Below are 20,098 nucleotides of genomic sequence, written 5' to 3' on the forward strand. Positions count from 1 at the left end.
ATCCTGCAGGGGGCCTGGAGAGTATTTGGCTATACGTAAAATTTGGAAAATCCTGCCTGCTTCACAATAACTGATGCATACTGAATGGGAAAAAGCTAGAAGCATTCCCCTTGAAAACCAGACAAGAATGCTTTCTCTTACCACTACTATCAACATATTATTGGAAGTCCTGGCCAGAGCAATTAGGTGAGAGAAACAAATAAAGGATACCCAGACAGGAAATAAGGATGTCAAACTATCTCTTTGCAGACAACATAACTCTATAGCTAGAAAACACTATAGTTTCGGCCCAAAAGTTACTTAAGCTGATAAACAACTTCAGCAAAGTCTCAGGATACAAAATCAACGTAAAAAAAAGCAGTAGCATTCCTGTACACTAACAATAGTCAAGCCGAGAACCATATCAACAATGCAATCCCATGCACAATTGCCACAAAAAGGATAAAATATTTGGGAATACAGCTAATCATGGGAGTGAAAGATCTCTGCAATAAGAACTACAAAACAATGCTCAAAGAAATCAGAGATGATACAAACAAATGGAAAAATATTTCATGTTCATGGATAGGAAGAATCAACATCATTAAAATGACCATACGGCCCAAAGCAATTTATAGATTCAGTGCAATTCCTATCAAACTACCAATGACATTCTTCACAAAAACTTAGAGAAAACTATTTTAAAATTCATATGAAACCAAGAAATGAGCCTGAATGGCCAAGGGAATCCTAAGCAAAAAGAGCAAAGCTGGAGGCATCTTGCTACCCAATCTCAAACTATACCCAAGGGTACCATAACCAGAACAGCATGGTACTGGTATAAAAACAGGCACATAGACCAATGGAACCAACTAGAGAGCCCAGAAATAAGGTGACACATCTACAACTATCTGATCTTCAAAAAGCTGACAAAAGCAAATAATGGTAAAAAGACTTCATTCAATAAATGGTTCTGGGACAACTGGCTAGCCATGTGCCGAAGATTGAAACTGGACCCCTTCCTTACACCATATCCAAAAATCAACTGGAGATGGAGTAAAGACCTAAATGTGAAACCCAAAACTATAAAAACCATGGAAGACAACTTAGGCAATACTGCTAATTCTGGACATACAAATGAGCAAAAAACGTCATGATGAAGACATCAAAAGCCATCACATCAAAATCAAAAACTGACAAATGGGATGTCATTAAACTAAAAAGCTTCTGCAGAGTAAAATAAACTATCAACAGGTAAACAGACAATCAATAGAATGGGAGAAACTTTTTGCAATCTATACAGCTGATAGCAATCACCTAGTGAGTGGGTTAAAATGCGGATTCTGATTCTGTAGGGTTGGGATGAGGCCCAAAAGTTGCCATTTCTAATAAGCTGTCAGGTGAGACTCACACTTTGAGGAGAAAGAAGCTAGAAGGGTAGATTTCAAAACTGTGCCCACAGAAACAAAGATAGAAAATATGTCTTTGAATGAGAGAGAATAAGAACAGAAAGAGTAGGGTTGAGGCTATATTTGAAAAGGTAATGGCAAAGAATTTTTTAGACCTAATAAAATACATGAAGCTGCAATTAAGGAAATTAGAAGTAAAATTAGAAGGTAAAAAAATTGATGCTGAATGAATATCCTCTTCTCCTTCCCTTCCTCTTTCTCTTTTCCACCTTTTCCCCACTCATTTTTCTCATCTTCTTCCCTCCTTCTTCTCTTTGCCCTGTCTCTCTCTTCTTCCTCTTCTCTTTCCTCTCCCAATAATGCTGGGAGAAGGAAGGAAAAATGAAACACTCAAGGAAAAATGAAAGAAAAGAAGCTGGGGGCAGGGGTGACAAAGAGAGAGAGAGAGAGAGATTTTCATCTCAGACAATTGCATTTTCAAGAAAAAGAATACAATTGACCAAAGAGGGGAAAAAAGTTAAACCAGAAAAAAGAACAATTAATTGATACTATACTTCTCAACAGTACAAATAAATGTAGAATATTATTAATAATATAATAAAATTTGCTTTTGTTTTCTTTCCTTGTCTATCTTAGAAGAAAATATTATTCCACATGCATTTGTACTATTGAGAAGCTTAAGAAACAATCAACCTAGATTTGTGTGTCTATCTAAACTATCCTTCAGGAAGAAAGGCAAATGAAGTCATTTTTCAGACAAGCAAAGACTGACAGTTTGTCACCAACACAAAGATGGATTAAAGACCTGAATGTAAAACCGAAAACTATAAAAACCCTGGAAGACAACCTAGGCAATACTATTCTGGACATAGGAATGGGCAAAAATTTCATGATAAAGATGCCAAAAGCAATTGCAAGGAAAGCAAAAATTTACAAACGGGATCTAATTAAACTAAAGAGGGGGTGCACAGCAAAAGAATAAACCAACAACCTAGGCAAGAGTCTTCTAGTGATTCTCAAAGTATGGTCCCCAGCAGCAGCAGCACCTGTCAGGAATATGAAGGAAATGCACATCTTCAGGCCCACCCTGCACCAGACGCTGTGGCAGGCCCAGCAAGCTATGCTATGTCAAGCTCTCCAGGGCATCCAGTGCCGGTCCTGTTGGAGAACGATGCCTCTACATAAAATATATGAGGCAGAAGACATATGGTTTCAGAGGGAAGGTCTGAGATGTAAAATGGAATCCTGACTAAATGATTTAGTAAACTTTAGTTTAACCTAAACCAACGTCGACTGAGTAAAACAATAATATCAAATTTAGGAATAAAAATAAGAGCTAAATTATTGAAAAACACAAAAAGTAAAATATGATGAGTGTGATTGCAGTTAAAATGTCCCCTTCTTTAAGGAGGAGAGAAATTGGATAAAATATGGCCAGGTACAGGGGCTCATGCCTGTAATCCCAGCACTTCGTGAGGCCAAGGTGGAAGAATTGCTTAAGCTCAGCAGTTTGGGACCCACCTGGGCAACATAGTGAGACCCTGTCTCTATTCGAAAATATAAGAAAAAAAAAAAAAGAAAACGGATAAAAATGTTCTGGCTAATATACTAAGACTAAAAATTTTTCAGTAATGTGATCTAAATGTTAGCAGTATTAATGATACCTATGTTTTATTTAAATATTTTACATTATATTTTTCTAATGCTTTCAAATGCATTACATTATTCAACCGTCTTGACAATTCTATTAAATGGGTAGCTCAAATACATTCTTTCTTTTAACAGATGAGAAAGCTGGAGGATGTTATAACTTGGCCAAAATCATGTGACAGGGGTGTGGCAGGGAGAAAGTCACAACACCCAAGTCCTTTTGATGAGATTCTGGCTTTTTCCTTTACATCACCTCTTTTTATAATTAATGAAACTTTTACACAAACAGTCTCAACTGGAGAATATAAATGACAGAGCTAATCAAGTTCATCTGCTTTGGAATATTAGGCTGAGTGCTGGCTGGTGACTATTATGCCATAAGGTAAACCTTGGTCCCTGCTCCTGCAAACTGTTGCAGGAAATAAACAGGTAATCTCTCTTTCACAGCCATTAGAAGCAACACATGTATGTGTCTAAGACTGGCCAGAGCCATTGGCCTTATACAGTAATGCAGAATTTTCTGTAACCTTTATCTATAATTTTAAAGCTAAAAGATCATTTGATTTTAAAATTTAGGAAGGATCAAAACCTGATGAGTCATTTATGGGATGTCTTCCTATAATAATTGAAGGAATTTTCCAGTCAAAACCAATGCCAAGACGAATTTCCTGGCCTTCTCTAACACCTTTCATGTAAAGGTCTTCACGTGTATGGCACAGAGGAGCCCATCAGCTTTCTGACAGCCTCTGGATACAGGTAAGTGCTCTCACATGTGGCAACTGCAGCTTAAGGTGATTAACATGCTGTCAATGCTGGTCTATCTTGGATTCAAATCAGGAGCTCAGTGACTTTGCCTTGGAACATAGATTTTTATTTTTACAGGGCTTTATAATCACATATTTTAGAGTGCTCAGTATAGTTTGAAGTGACTCAAATATGGAAACATTCATTACATCTTTTGGGAGATGATTTTGATCTTGTGGAGGGCTTTTTCTGTCTAACTGGTTTTTATATATTTTGACACAGTAAATCTCATTCCATCTAAAAGAGTTATTTTTCCCCCTATGGGAAGGGACTTGATTTTCTTTTTAGTCTCTGCCTAGTTTAATAACTTTTTGAGACATAAGTTTATTTTGTTTTCTCAGTAAATACTGCAGAACACCTACTATGTGCTAATTTCTGTGGTACACTGGGGGATGCAGAGATCAGTACACAGTTTTTCTGCACTGAAAAATAGGCATGACATTAAATTAGTACATTGGTTGCAAATTAAGGTACTTGGAGGTAGGTAACTCTGGCTCAAAGTAGACTATGAAAAGACTTTTTCCAGCAGTGAGGTTCCGATACTATAAATTCCTTTATGCCTTTGCCACAGGAGAAGGGAGAGCTTAACTCACTGTTCTACACATTGCAAATGAAGTGTAGAGCAATGAAAATAAAATGACTCCAAGTTGGAGAACGGAGTAAAGACAAGAGCCCAAGAGGCCAAAATACCTTGAATTGTCAGGAAGAGCCTGTTACTGCTGAGTAAAGAGGGAAAAACAGAAAGAAAAAAATCTTTCAAAGAAGAGGTAGATGAACAACCTCACAGCTCAGTCATGAACACTGACACACTGTTTGTCTAAGTCTGCAAGTTGTGTATACAGCAGAGTTGGTGGAGCCAAACATTCATTTATTCATTAAATATTTATTGTGAGCCAACTCTGTCTTACGAAGCTTATGTTTTCCTGAAATGATATAGAAAATAAACAATAATTAGATAAGATTAATTCAGAGAATAATCATAGATACAAAGGGAATAAAATAAACTGATGTGATAGAGATTTGAGGAGGTTTATTTTAGATAAGATAGGAAGCATCTTTAGCTAAGACCTACATAATAAAGAAGCCAGGCATACAAGGTCCCAGGGAAGCAAATTCCAGACAGAGGCAACAGTCTGTGGAAAGACCCTAAGCTGAGAGCTAGCTTGATATCTTCAAGGAATAAGTAGAAGTATCACTGCAGTGGTGGGGATCAGGGTGAGTGATGGGGGAACTGATAAGAGATGGGGGTCCTTGATAATATAAAAGCTAGTAGGTCATAGTGAGGAGCTTTGATAATAAATTCTAAGATTCTGGTGGAAAGTCATTGAAGTGTTTCAAGCAAGGGAATGACAGGGGTTTTAAGTGACCTGATTTGTTATAGAAAAGGTAATTCTGAAAGTCATATATAGAAGAACTGACTGTAAGGAGGCAAGCATAGAGGACAAGCAGAGAGACAATTGGGTGGCTGATGCAGTATTTTAGGCAGGGGCTCATGGCATCTTGCATGTGTGTTGTAGCAATGGTGATGGACAGAAGTGGCCGTACTTGGGTGGTGCCACTGATAGCAGATAGCTCCCACTATCTGCTGTGGTCTGAATGTTGACCCTAAAGTTTGTGTGTTGAGAAGTTAATACCCAATGTAACAGTACTGAGAGGTGGGACATTTTGGGAAGTGTTTAGGTCATGAGGGTTCTGCCCTCATTAATGAATTAATACCACTTTGAAAAGGGCCTATAGGAGTCAGTTTGCTCTCCCTTGTCTTTCCTCCTTCCACTCTGTGAGAGCACAATAGGAAAGACCACAGCAGACAGTGGGACATTGATTTTGGACTTCCCAATCTCCAGAACTGTGAGAATAAATTCCTCTTCTTTATAAATTGCCCACTCTGCTGTACTTATTATAGCAGCAGAAATGAACTAAGTCACTGTTTCTTTGTGTGTATTAGAGAAGGGTACAACTTACTCAAGTAAAAACACATTTTAAGTTAGATTATTATTATAAAAAAGAACCACTTTTTAGACTTCCTTGGATTCAAGTTAAGATTTTAACAGTCCAGATGGTCATCAGCCTTTGCTGCAATACAATCACACCTACTCACTCAGTCCAGGGCACCAGAGATGTTTACCTACGTGCACCCCAGACTCTCAGTGAGGCAATCATGCCAGACTTAGAGTTGTATGGGTTAGGGGGTGGATGGGAATCAAATTTCCCAAAATTCTGTTGGGATATGGCTTAACTGCCTGAACACATGTTTCACTGAATTGGTGTGTGTACTTTTTTGAATTGGTTCTTTTTTCTGTGTGTGTACATGACTGAGTACCAATGTGAAATTATGGAGGAAGAAGCTCTGCTTTGCTGCTGTAGGGTGTGGCCAGCAGACCACAAAGAAGTATGTACTTCCTCAGAAGCATGAGCTTCTTCAGGGAAGGAATAGCTGCTCTGAGTAAATACTTATTGGGCTGAAATCTGAATAATAAAGAGGGTTTGGGTACATGTAAAGGCGTTCAAATGTGGCCCCCAAGAATATAAGTCTAAGTTCTAACTTTATGCAGAAATAGAGTCTTTGCAGATACACATAAGCTAGGGATTTTGTGGATATCACTCTAGATTAACAGGGTGAGTCTTAAGTCCAATGACTGACCTTATAAGAATAGGAAATGTCACAGAAAAGATGAACACAGACACAAGAGGAGAGAAACCATGTAGAGATGAAGGCAGAGGTGAGTTATACAGCTACAAGTCAAGAAAGGCCAAGCAGCCATCCAGAGCTGGACGAGGCAAAGGACAAATTCTCCCCTGAAGCCATCAGAGAGGACATGGCCCAGCCATCACCTTGATTTCAGATTTCTAGCCCCCAGAACTTGAGATCAAAAGTTTCCTTTATAAAACCACCATGTTTATGGCCATTTGTTATGGTAGCCCTAAGAAACTAAAGGAGTGGGTGAGGGAGTTTGGGGAGATGACAAGTGTTTTCTAGGCAGAGGGGGAGAACATAAACATAATTTCTATGGTGGGATTGAGCTTGGTGTTGTTAGGAACAGAAAGCTGTCTGCTGGAGCAGGTGAAGATGAAACCAGAGAGATCGACAGGAGCTGAGAGCTCTTGTCCCTGAAGGTCTTGCTAAGGACTCTGGTCTTTAATCCCGGAGCACCAGGTACCACTGAAGTATTTTAAGCGGGGAATGGAAAAATTCTTTTGGCCTTTTAGCACATTGCTTTGGCTCTATTATGGAGAATGAATTGGAGCTAGACAAGAATGGATGCAATGAGACTGGTTGAAAGACTACCGACTGCTACATTCCAAAGTGGCATCAAAGGTAGAAACACTGGACAGATCCAAGAGATATTTGGAAGAAAAATCTATAGGGCTTGGCTACAGTAAAGACATGGAGGGTAAAGGTGATGGGATCAAAGGATCAAAAATGCTGTTTTGGTGGATGCTGGGAACTGCTGTGACAGTTAAACCTTAAGACTTCTTGAAGAAGGTGGAGAGTTCAAATAAACAATTTGTGGTCGTGGTCTTTAAGACATCCAAGCAGGGACAGGAGGCAGTCTGTTGAAAACGTGCAATTGGAGATCAGAGGAGAGATCTGAGCTCTAGGCATAATTTATGTATAAGTGGTCACAGAAGCCCATGTGGATGATATTACTCGCAAAGGAATAAAAAAAAAGAGGGAAGACCTATGACACAGGTTTGAAGAATTGCAATATTTAATGGCTGGGTAAAGAAAGAGTCTCCAGAGGGGCATGAGGAAGCTGGAGTGTGGATCATAGAAACTCAGAGAAGATAGTTCCAGGAAAAGGGGAATGTTCAAAATAGTGGAAATACTGAGAAGTCAGGTGAGATGAAAATAGAAAGTGAGCTCTTAGTAACACCTCCACGTCTCTGGTGGCCCTAGTGAGAGCCGTTTGAGTAGAGTTGTGCAGAGTGAGGGGAGACAGGATGCATCCGGACTTGTCTACATCTGTGGTTGTTAAGAGGGTTGATGGATTTTAGTTGAAAGAGTTTCTTAGTTATAACATAAAACCAGTGAATGGTGACTTGAAGGAAATGATGTGAGTGATAAGAGAGATTTCAAGGCCCCTCAGAAGCCTCCTACTTTTCTTCCTGTCATGCCCCCCAAACATAAAACAACAAGCTTTTCATGAGTCCAGTAACTAGTACCAAAATTATGCTTGTAAGGAAGCCATTCTTCAGATTCGCATTGGGAATCAAATGCCCAGAGGAGGGATAACCTCAATTACATTGCTAAATTCATTTCTGTTTTGAAATTTCCTGATTCCATGATTGAAGCATTGGTTAAGAAAATATATAAGAATGGATTTGATAGCAGGGATTAGAAGAGAAGAAAAAAAGGATGAGTTCCTTGACCAGGAATGTAAGACACTGAGAGAAGAAAGCTTTACAAAATAAGAGTCTGTGGTTATCCCTGGATCCACCTGTCATGGGATTTATTCAAGTGAGGACACCTTGAATATCAGCATCCTAGAGTGTAGATGCTCTCGATATGCCACTAGATTAGACTATGCCAGGAAGCGAAGGGGTACTCACTTCATGTTGGAGATTTTATACATATATATATACATATGTAGTTTCAGTAAACTCTCACCATAATTTTAAGATACCAATATTAATATTCTCTTTTTGCAGAAGAATAAATTGGGAGTTTTTAAAAATCACATAGTGTCCACTCATTGTGACTGTTGGTACTGCATTTCTTAAATTCCAGATTGTTACTCCCACAGTTTATACCCACTGATGAGAACTTGCTAGAATTACTTTACAATGGGCACAATATGTACTCAGTTATTCTAAGACAGGGAGAACAAAGTAGAAGTTTTCAGATTTGTCCGGGAGGGTCAATTAGGAATAGATTCCTCACTCCCGGCAGAGGCTCAGCAAATCCCCAAGTCGACAACAAGCTGAGCCAATTTCTTTCCATGAACCAGAAATAAAGAGTGGAATTGAATTTTGGGGGTTGTGTGGCTCTCCCATGGTTCTTGCACCCCACCCTTCCATCCCTGTTTTATGTTTTATGCTGCAATTTCTGGAAGAATTGCCAGAGGCAGGAAAGTCCAAGTGGGAGGCAGAGTTAAACAGTCCATGCCACAGTTCTTGGACTTTTAAAGTTCTACCTCCAAATGAATTGATGTCATTGTTCCCTTTTCTTAAGGAAGGAGAGAATGAGTTGCTTTTTTTCTGCGCCCTTCCTGCCATTCTTGAGGGTGGTGGTTGTTATTACCATCTTGTTTGTATTTGGGCATGTGTATATAATGTGGCTTTGTCAATAAAACATTTAGACAGAGAGTGGAGGATGCTGAGCTTCTTTCTTGGCTTATTCCCCGACATTGAAATAAGAGGATAGGAGATAATTTATCTCACTTTTACTAATTAGAATATCAAGATAAGGAGAGATTTAGTGATGGAATCAGATGGACGAAGTTGTTTGTGACTTGTTCACGGACTCTGTCAGATCATTTCCTTTTTTTTGGGTCTCAATTTTTTGGGGGGATGTTGATTCTTTAAAGATGTAAGCACCTTTATTGCAGAGGTGAGACGGAAACTAAGTGGGAGCAATGGCGAGGGGAATGGGAATTAATGTTACCATTGATGTTTTACCATTAAGTCAGTCTTCTTTCACAACTTGTCTTTAAAAGAGAAAAAATACTTCAGCTTTTAATAAAATAAATTTTTAGAGGCAGACAGTTGCGGGTGGGCATCTCAGCTCTGTATCTTTCACCCTTCTCATTGGGTGAGATGAGGTTTTCTGAGCCTCTTCCTTTACCTGGTGAGTTACTTCCACAGGTTTATTGTTAAAAAACAGGAGGTATTCTGACAGTAACCATATATACTAGGGATTTGAATATGATTATATAACGTTGTATACTACATCTAGATCCCTTAAATCTGCTTTGTATTTAATTTGAACAAAGAATCTCTACATATTTTGCATCTTATGAAGGTTTCTGATTCTAGCGGGTTTTTATACTGTTTTATTCCAGAGTTGAGACACAGGTTGTTAATCCAAGCATATCTCGGAGATATTGTGGGTTCAGATCCAGACCACCACAGTAAAGTTTATATGACAATAAAGCAAATCACACAAATCTTTTGGTTTCCCAGTGCATATAAAAGTTATATTTATACTATACTGTAGTATATTAAGTATGTAATAACATTAGGTGTAAAAAATGTATGTACTTTAATTTTTAAAAAGCATTATTAATAAAAATTGCTAATGATCATCTGAACCTTCATAAAGTCATAATTGTTTTGCTGGTGGAGGGTCTTGCCTCAATGTTAATGGCTGCTGACTGATCTGGGTGGTGGTTGATGAAAGTTAGGGTGACTGTGGCAATTTCTTAAGACAACAGTGAATTTTGACACATCAATTGACTTTTCCTGATATAAAAGATTTCTCTGTAGCATGCGATGCTGTTTAATAGCATTTTACCCACAGTAGAACTTCTTTCAAAAGTGCATCAATCTTTTTCAAACCCTGTCACCACTTTATTAACTCAGTTTGTGGAATATTCAAAATCCTTTGATGTCATTGCTACAGTGTTCACAACATCTTCAAAAGGAGTAGATTCCATCCCAAGAAACAAATTTCTTTGCTCATCCATAAAAAGCAACTCCTTATATGTTGAAGTTTCATTATGAGATTGCAGCAAGCCAGTCCCATCTTCAGGCACCACTTATAATTCTAGTTCTCTTGTTCTTTCCACCACATCTACAGTTCCTTCCTCCACTGAAGTCTTGAACCCCTCAAAGTAGTCCATGGGGATTGAAATCAACTTTTGCCAAACTACTATTAATGTTGATATTTTGACCTCCTTCTATGAATCATGAGTATTTTTAATGACATCTAGAATGGCAAAGCCTTTCTAGAAGATTTTCTATTAGTGCCATAGTTAGTGAGTCCTCTGACAGAAATCACAGCAGCTATAGCTTTAAAAAATGAATTTCTTTTCTTTTTCCTTTTTTTGTGTGAGATAAGTCTTGCTCTGTGGCCCAGCTTGGAGTGCCATGGCAAGATCATGGCTCACTGTAGCGTCCAACTCCTGGATTCAGCAGATCCTCCCACCTTGGCTTCCTGGGTAGCTGGGACCATGGGTACACACGACCATGTCCAGCTAATTTTTATATATATATATATATATATATATATATATATATATATATACACATATATATTTTTTTTTGTAGAGATGGGGTTTCACCATTTTGCCCAGGCTGGTCTTGAACTCCTGGGCTCAAGCAATCCAACTTCAGCCTCCGAAAGTACTAAAATTACTGGCATCAGCCATTGCTCCTGGCCTTACATTTCTTAAATAATAAGACTTAAAATTCAAAATTACTCCTTGATCCATGGGTTTTAGAATGGATGTGTTACCAGGCATGGAAACAACATAAATCTCCCTGTGCATCTCTATCAGATATCTGGGATAACCAGGTACATTGTCAATGACAATGATATTTTAAAAGCATTTCTTTTTCTGAGCAGCAGGTCTCAGCAGTGGGTTTAACACATTCAGTAAACCATGCTGTAAACAGATATGCTGTAAACAGGCTTTGTTGTTCCATTTCCAAAGTGTAGGTAGAGAGATTTAGTATAATTCTTAAGTGCTCTAGGGTTTTTGGAATGGTAAATGAGCATTGACTTCAACTAAGTCACCAGCTACATTGTCCACTAACAGGAGAGAAGCCTGTCCTTTGAAGTTTCAAGCCAGGAATTGACTTGTCTTCTAAAGTTAGATGGCATGTTCTTCTTGGACAAGGCTGTTTTGTCTCCATTGAAAATCTGTTGTTTAGTATAGCCACCTTCATCAATTACCCTAGCTAGATCTTCTTGGATAACTTACTGCAGCTTCTACATCAACACTTGCTGTTTCACCTTGAACTTTTGTTATGAAGACAGCTTCTTTCCTTAAACCTCAGGAACCAGCTTCTGCTAGCTTCAAACTTTTCCTCTGCAGCTTTCTCACCTCTGTCAGACTTTGTAAAATTGAAGACAATTAGGGCTTTGCTCTGGATTAGGCTTTGCCTTAAGGGAATGTTGAGGCTGATTTGATCTTCTATCCAGACCACAAAAAATTACCCCATGATAGCAACAAGCTGCTTTGCTTTCTTATAGTCATGTATTCATTAGGGTAGCACAATTAATTCTTTTCAAAAACTTTATTTGCATTTACAACATGGCTTTCTATTCGACACAAGAAGCCTAATTTTCAGCCTGTCTTGGCTTCCAACATATCCTCACTAAATTTAATCATTTCTAGTTTTTAATTTAAAGTGAGATATGTATGACTTTACCTGTCATTTGAACATGTAGAGGCCCTTGTAAAGTTATTAATTGGCCTAATTTAAATATTGGTGTATCTCAGAGAATATAGTCGCCCAAAGAGAGGGAGAGAGATGGGAGATTAGCCAACTGGTGGAATTGTCAGAATATACACAACAATTACCCATTAAGTTTGCCATCTTATGTGGGTGTGGTTCATGATATCCCAAAACAATTACAAGAGTAGCATCAGACATCACTGACTATGGATCACCATCACAGAAATAATTACTAATGACAAAGCCACTGACACATGAAGCAAGTACATGCTATTGGAAAAATGCTTTGATAGACATGCTCAATGCAGTGGTGCTACAAACCCCTAGTTTCTAAAAAATACATCTGTGGGGCACCAAAAAGTAAAGCACAATAAAACACTATGCATGTATATCCGCAGGAGCTAGCAACAACCCTTATTTCTCCTATTTATAGGCCTATGTGACTCAAAAAGCAAATGGGAAACTACATGCTGGGTGTCTTAGCTCAGGCTGCTGTAACAAGGTGCTACAGACTAGGTGGCTTATTAAAACAAACAGAAATTTATTTCTTACAGTTCTGAAGGCTGGAAGTCTGAGATTAAGGTGTGAGCATGGTTGAGTTCTGGTGAGGGCTCTTTTGAGATTCAGACTGCTGATTTGTGTTACATCCTTCCATGGTGGAGAGAGAGAGTGAGCTCTTTGACCTCTTATAAGACCACTAATCTCATTCGTAAGGGCCTCAAACTCACGACCTAATTAGCTCCCAAAGGCCTCACCTCCAAATACCATCATTCTGTAGATTGGATTTCAACATAAGAATTTTGGGAGCGACACATTCAGTCCATAACACAGGACTGTTTCCTTGTATATGAAGCCTAAGGGGAAAGTCACTTCATCTACAAGATCATTCAATAAGCATCCAGTGTGTGTTAGAGAGTTGGGCTCTTAGAGAGTTGGGCTCACAATTACTATTTAACATCTTGCCCTGGCCATGAAATGGATTCATGTCTTGCTCAGATAGTGAACCAAGATCTCTACCTTTTCGAGGGCATGCTGTGACCAACAGAGTGATACAGCCCAAGCAGAAATGATGCTTAACTGTCATTTGTTATTTAGAACGGTCCTAAAAAAACAAAACAAAACAAAACAAAACAAAACAAAACAAAACAAAACAAAATGCAATGTTCACATCATTCATATGTAGTTACTTGCTCTTCATATCCCCACCTTCCTGAGAGTAACTAGAGTTTTTCTTCTGCTCTAACCTTTCAAACTGTTTAATTAGCTTATTCCTAGACTTGAGGCCATTGGCTCTGATCTGAAACTAGAGGTCTTCAAGCATCTCAGTGGTAGACACACTGCACATTGGTACAAATCATCAACCAGGCTTCTAGTTTCAAGCTTTCTAAATGTTATGATCCAGCCAGGTGGTGAGATGAAGTATTACCAAAATTATTTTTCTTAGTCACAGTTATCAGTCATACTGGTTGTTTGGGGGCCAACCAATCTGTAAGTCAATGAACTTTTCCAATTTGCACTTAATTATATCATCCTATAGGCAAAGTAATGGGCTCTGGTTTGTAGCCCCCCTCTAAATTCAAGCAAAATTACATAAGCATTAAGAGAATCGTATCACCTTGGCTCACTCTGGCCTCCAGAGCATGAATATAGAATTAGGGAAACCACCAGATGTTAAGCTGATCATATTTGCTGAAAAAGGTGCACCCAAGTGTTGTGTAGCAAGGGGTTTAGGGACCCTGCAGTCATATCAGTTTGGAGACAATCTCATTGGATCTTATAAATAAAATGAGTGCAGACCAGGTCAGCACCTGGATGGCAGATGCTGAATCTCCTGGGGAGATGCAGTAAGTAAGGGATGGAACCCAAGCAGCACTTCCCCCTTTGTGCGTATAATAAATCCGTATCCAGAAGGAGACAAGAGACTGCCTTTTAATGGGCTCTGTCCCTTTACCTGAGCTTCTTCCTAATGGTCTATAAAATGACTTCTGCTTTTATCCAAACTTTGAGAAGAATTGATTATTTCTCCCCCAGATAAAATTCACCTTTTTTTCTTTCATCATTTATCATTGAAAGAGATTACTTGGTTAAATTCTTTACTTGGTTTTGGCTACAAAGATGTGTCATGACTTTTTGTTTATTTGTTTCTCCAAGGAGATGGTAGAGTTTTAAGGTGAATGAATGAATACCTCCTAACATGGGTAATAAAATGCCTTTGATCATTAAATATAAAAATAGCTATAAAAATGCAAGTGTTTCTCTAATGGTCCATCTTACTTTTTTATGAGTCTCTCTACTGCCATTGCATAGTTAGAATTCGGGCTGGTCTATGCAAATCTCCATTCGCCTGCTTCTTCTGGTCATAAACATATTACTCCAGTCACGTTTGAATTAGGAAAGCTTCCAGTGCTTCAATATTTATTTTTTATGGTAAAAATAGTTAACCATACATACCACCTATACCTTTACATGTGATGCTCTATTACTTGAACAGGGTTTCAGCTTATCACTGCATATTTAATGTTATGTTTTCTTAGCTATGTCTCATATAGCCAGCTTCTAATTTCAGCCTCTGCCTAGTTAAAACACTTTGTCAAACTTCCCTATCACATTTTTTTTTTCCTGCACGCATCATTTCATCCTCACTCCTGAAAAATCTGTTAGTGGCAATTCCAATATTGGCAATGTAAGAGTGAAAAAAAAAACTTTAAAAAGGGAAAACTGAATTTAAATTTCATCATTGCAAAAATGAAACATTAATTGAACCCCCTTAAGGAAAGGGCACATTATATCTCAGACATATGAGGGCCGTTGAGCAAAGAAGTACTACACAAAGGTTAAATAATGTGTCATTCACCAAAATAAAAGGAATCATTTGCATGTTTATTTAAATAGATACTCCTCCAATACTTTTAAACCTAGTTTATGTGTTATTAATTCATTAAGATAAAAATTCTGGAGCAATGTAAAATGTGAAAAACTACTGTCAGTTGAGTTTTAATAAAAATTAAGAGTACATAATACTCAAAATGACAGTGCTATTCACTTCAAATATATAATTTGATTTTTAAGTAACATTTTTGGGAATGTAGCTACTACATAAGACTGTGTGTGATTAGAAAGTTAAATAGCTTTAGACAATGTAGAATACGAAAACAGCATATTTATACAGGAAGGACATCAGGAGTCTTGGAGATGGTATTTCAGTCTAGATTTATTAAGCACATCTCTTGGATGATAAAATGAATTCTGGGCTGGAAATACTTGAGGGAGAAAATAATAGATCTGTTTATAGAATTAAGAGCCTGAATATTTCTAGCAGAGCTTGAGAAAGTAAGGGCTCAATATATATTTTTCACTGAACGAATGAATGAAATCTCCCCAATGAGAAATCTCCCCATACTAAAATGATAATGATGCTTGTTTAACTTTGAGATGTGACTAGACTTTCATTCATTTGACAATATTTATGGAACACCTGCAGTTTGCTTGGCACTGTACTAAAAGCAATGAATACTAACCAAGTGAACAAGACAGACTTGAACCTCCAAGGAGCTGATGGAACCTCCGAGGAGCTGATGGTCTAGTCAGCAAGACATGCATAAAAATATGTCATCATTAATGTTCTGATGGTTACCCACACTCAGTGTGTATGCAGACGGAACTAGCCAAGAAAGGTGTCCAAGTGGTCTATTCGAGAATATCTCCTTTGAGTTGAGAACTGTGTGATAAGAAGGCAAGGAAGATAAATTTGGGGGCTCAGTAAACCTCATATGTGAAGTCACAAAGACCAGAGAGATGATGGCCCGTCAGAAGAAGTGGAAGATGTCTAAAAGTTGATCCTAACAAGCAAAAAGGAAATTGGGGAGAGGCGAGCTAAAGTGTAGGATCAGGTGTAGAGAAAATGAATACAGTTGAATTCAATACCAAAAAAGAATACAGTGCAGCTATTTTCCTAATTCTTTCTGAAACACATATTCTTGGAATTTACTAAAAGTACTTATAGCAATATTTTTATGCAAATATTATTTGTGTTCAATTAATGACTGTGTTTTAATATTTTAATCTAATATTTTGGGAGCCATTGCTAAGGGGTACATTTGCTCATTGATTTGTTGATTCACTTACCTATTTTACACACATGCCAGCTACAAAAGGCAGTCTCTGCCTTCAAGGAGGTGATATTGTAATAGACAGGGAGTAGGAGACAAGGGATGGACTATGAACCAGTTAGACTAAGGAGGTGGGACGTTGAGAGGGGAACAATAAGGGATTAGCTCACTGACATGATCAAAACTTCTCATGGCAAATACAAACAAAATTGAAGATCCTTGTCCTGACCCTCTCTCAGCAGCAGGAAGCTTCTGTTTTAACCAGTGTTTACTTTGGGAGCATCTCCTAGTTCTTTAGGGGAATCGGAGGTTGTGAGAATAGAGAAGTGGCCCGTGAAAGCAATCCCCTATCAATGGGTCGCTTTACACAACTTGAGGACCATCACTGATACTATAGTCTATGTCAGTGGGATTATGGTCCTCATGTGCTACTACTCTCAGAGAAAGTGGAAGAAGTCCCTGAAATTCCAAACCAACTCACATTCCACTCTTTCTTTAAGGACATTCTTCAATAGTTAGACATTAGCCATCATAACTGAACCAAGTCAAATGGTGGAGTATATTTATGGAGTCCAAAATTATCAACTAGAAAGAATATTCTGGAATTCCTGTTTAGCGCTGTGAGTTTGGTCTCTTCCAACTCAAAGTTGGTCATTCTGAAGAAACAGAACTCCTTTGTGTAGTTGGAGACACATACAAACATATGCACACACACATGCCGCCTTTGTGTTTTCTTTTCTCACACAGAACCTTGCCTATCTAACGCCACAGAATAACATGCTCTCTTGGTTTATTGAGACTCTTTCTTTAGCTGGTCCACTTTTCACTCCCTTAACATACAAAGCCTTCTTCCCACTGATTGCAATTTTCCTAGTCTTTCTCTCACAAATGAATATTTATAACCACGTTTTTAAACCACAAATTACATACAATATTAATAAATTGCCCCTGTGGTTAGCCAAGAGAAGTACACTATTCAATGGAAAGAAGAACATTTATAATATTTCCTGAGATTTTTCGGTTTGTGTGTATGTTTTCTGAAAACGTATCCCCCAGCCTTGGGAACATAGCAAGACTCCGTCACTACAAAAAATCAAAATAATTAGCCAAGTGTGTTTGTGATTGTCCATCATCCCAGCTACTTTGGGAATGCTTGAGTCCAGGAGTTTAAGGCTACAGTGAGCTATGATTGAGCCTGGGTGACAGAGTGAGACCCCATCTCAAAAAAAAAAAAATCCATATAACCAGGAAATGTTAGAAGTAAGGTTAGACCTCTGAGAATGGCACATGGGAGTGAGTTGCTTGAGTGGACAGTGGTCAGTGGCATTTTTGGAACAGTCCAGGTGGGAAGCAGTGGAAACTGGAATCAAGGCAAAGGCAGTGGGAAAGGAAAAAAGGATATAAAATAGAAAAATATATTGCACAAGATAAAATGACAAAGGACCAGCAGCTATATAGAGGAATTCAAGTTGTGCTGATGTTCTAAAACCAGATAAACGTAAAGGTGAAGTGACATTAACTTAACAAGATAGGAAGGAAGACGAATTTAAGGACAGGCTAGAGGATGGTTCAAATTCTCTAGATGAACTTTGAGGTGCTCATAGGAAATCAAACTTTGAGGGCTGAGCAGAGGTTGAAGCCTGTTTATGCTATTTCTCCCCGTTCTTCTCTTCTTCTCTTCTTTCTTCTTTCTTCTCTTTCTTCTTTCCTTTTACAATTGTCCTTGACAATTGTCTTTTCTGAAGAGCCCTCAAAAAGGAGAGGACTGACTGCTCTGGCTCGTATTTCAGTTTGAGCTGAAACCCATGTGTATGCCTGGGGGTCATTCACAACACACCCAGCTATCCATGTGCATGGCTGGGGGTCATTCATAACAGACCCAGCTGCCCATTTGTATGCCTGGGGGTTGTTCACAATAGACGCCCATTTGTATGCTTGGGGGTTGTTCACAATAGACACAGCTACAAGCCGCCACTTAGTTTTGCTGTTAGTCTAGAACACAAATATTTGGGACTGGAGCTCAAGAGAAGGGTCAGGCCTCTAGATAGCTGCTTAGATGCTCTCTGCTTAGAGATGATAATTGAAATAGTGAGAGTAAATACATTTTTCTAGAAGACAGAGGGTGGAGAAGAGGGCTAAATAGAAAATTCTGGGTCATCTATGATGAGGGCCTAGAGGCAGGAAGATAGATCAGAGATAAAGTCACAGAAGAAGCAATTCTAGACAAGAAATAAACAAACAAAACCCACCACCACCCTGAAAATGAGAAGTATAAGGAAAGAGTGATTTAGAGAAATAGGTGGTGGTCCACAGTGTGAGGCCATGGGAATGAAACACAATTGAGAAGGTGGGTGGATTTGGTAGCTAGAGAAGGACAAATGTCTATTACAAGGGTTTCAGGAGTGGTTGACTGTAGATTATAGAAAATAAAGCGGGGATAGGTAGTGAGGTAATGACTGAATGAAAAAAATTAGAGGCAGAAATGATGGCTTGGGGGATTAATAATAAATGTATATTAAGTCTTAAGTGCTTGTATACTTTACAAAATGTTTTCTGGCTAAGTGGAAACATCCAACAGAAAGGAAAAATTTGAATCCATAGAGCAGAGTAGAAATTGTTGTGAGATACATGTGTGTTTGTGTTTATTTATTCTCTAATAAGCCACACAATGTTTTCGTGCAAGCTACAAAAACGTGGCTCTCCCATAGATGAATGGAGATCCTCAATAGAGTGAATGAATGGCTTGGTGAACAGAAAAATGAATGCTCCCTTTAGCTCCCACATGCAACTTGGAATCTGTACTATGATACACACAAAAAAACTGTATAAATACAACCTACTGTATTCATACTTAGGAACAATAACTATCCATGTACATTTAACTTAATTTCTTCTCTATGCTCAGCGAAATTCATTACTTTCCCCAGGGCACATGCTTGTTCTTCTTTATAGCCAGAAAATCAGTTAGTCAATGTCCAATGTTGAGCTCTTTCCAAATACTCCCCTCCCCAGGGTCCACAGAAATATCTGGGTAGAAAAGTCCCCAGCTGAAGTGTATGGTGGCCAATAATCACGTTATTAAGGACACTTTTTCTTTGTTGATGTTCCAAATCAGCTCTAATGCTGCCACTGCTTACCAGGCCTTAGGGACAATTTTGTGGTGTTATGTGTTGAAAGCAACATTTTTTTTTTTATTCAAGGAGGAAACTTATAATTAGAAACACACAGTTTAATCACAGTATGCTAGAAACAAAAATAATTGACATATTTTTTCTTTTATTTCCCACTTGGCAGTGAAAGAGAAAAATTAAGAATAAAGAAAGTTATGGATATTATTTAATTTCCTTAGGAGGACACAAGCCATCAAATGTTGAAAAAATTTTTTTTTAACATTTGTGCTTTCTTACTTTGTGTGAACATGTTACATGTATATTTTTGGTAATTTCTTCAGGGATTTTAGGGAAGACATTTTCTATTTTAATATATCTCAGTGACAGTGATCTGGATAAGAATCCACTGGGGAATTTAGTGAAGATTCTGTCAACGAACAAAGAAGGCAAGAATGAGCTCTAGAGCTCTCCAGCTCTAGATAAGAAAGCCACTCTCTCAGTCCCCTTCTTTGTCTGTGTCACCGTTTGCAAGAACAAAGAAGGGGTTCCAAAACTGTGAGCTACCTTGTTTGGATTAATACTTCCCTTTCCCAGAGATGCACAGGTTTATGCCAGTGTTGGCCTCGAGACTGTGATTAATTTGTTATGTCTCATATCCTTGTTCACATCAGTTACCACAAGAAACTAACACCAA

Source organism: Saimiri boliviensis, chromosome 13 (assembly GCF_048565385.1).
Source record: "Saimiri boliviensis isolate mSaiBol1 chromosome 13, mSaiBol1.pri, whole genome shotgun sequence".
NCBI lineage: Eukaryota > Metazoa > Chordata > Mammalia > Primates > Cebidae > Saimiri > Saimiri boliviensis.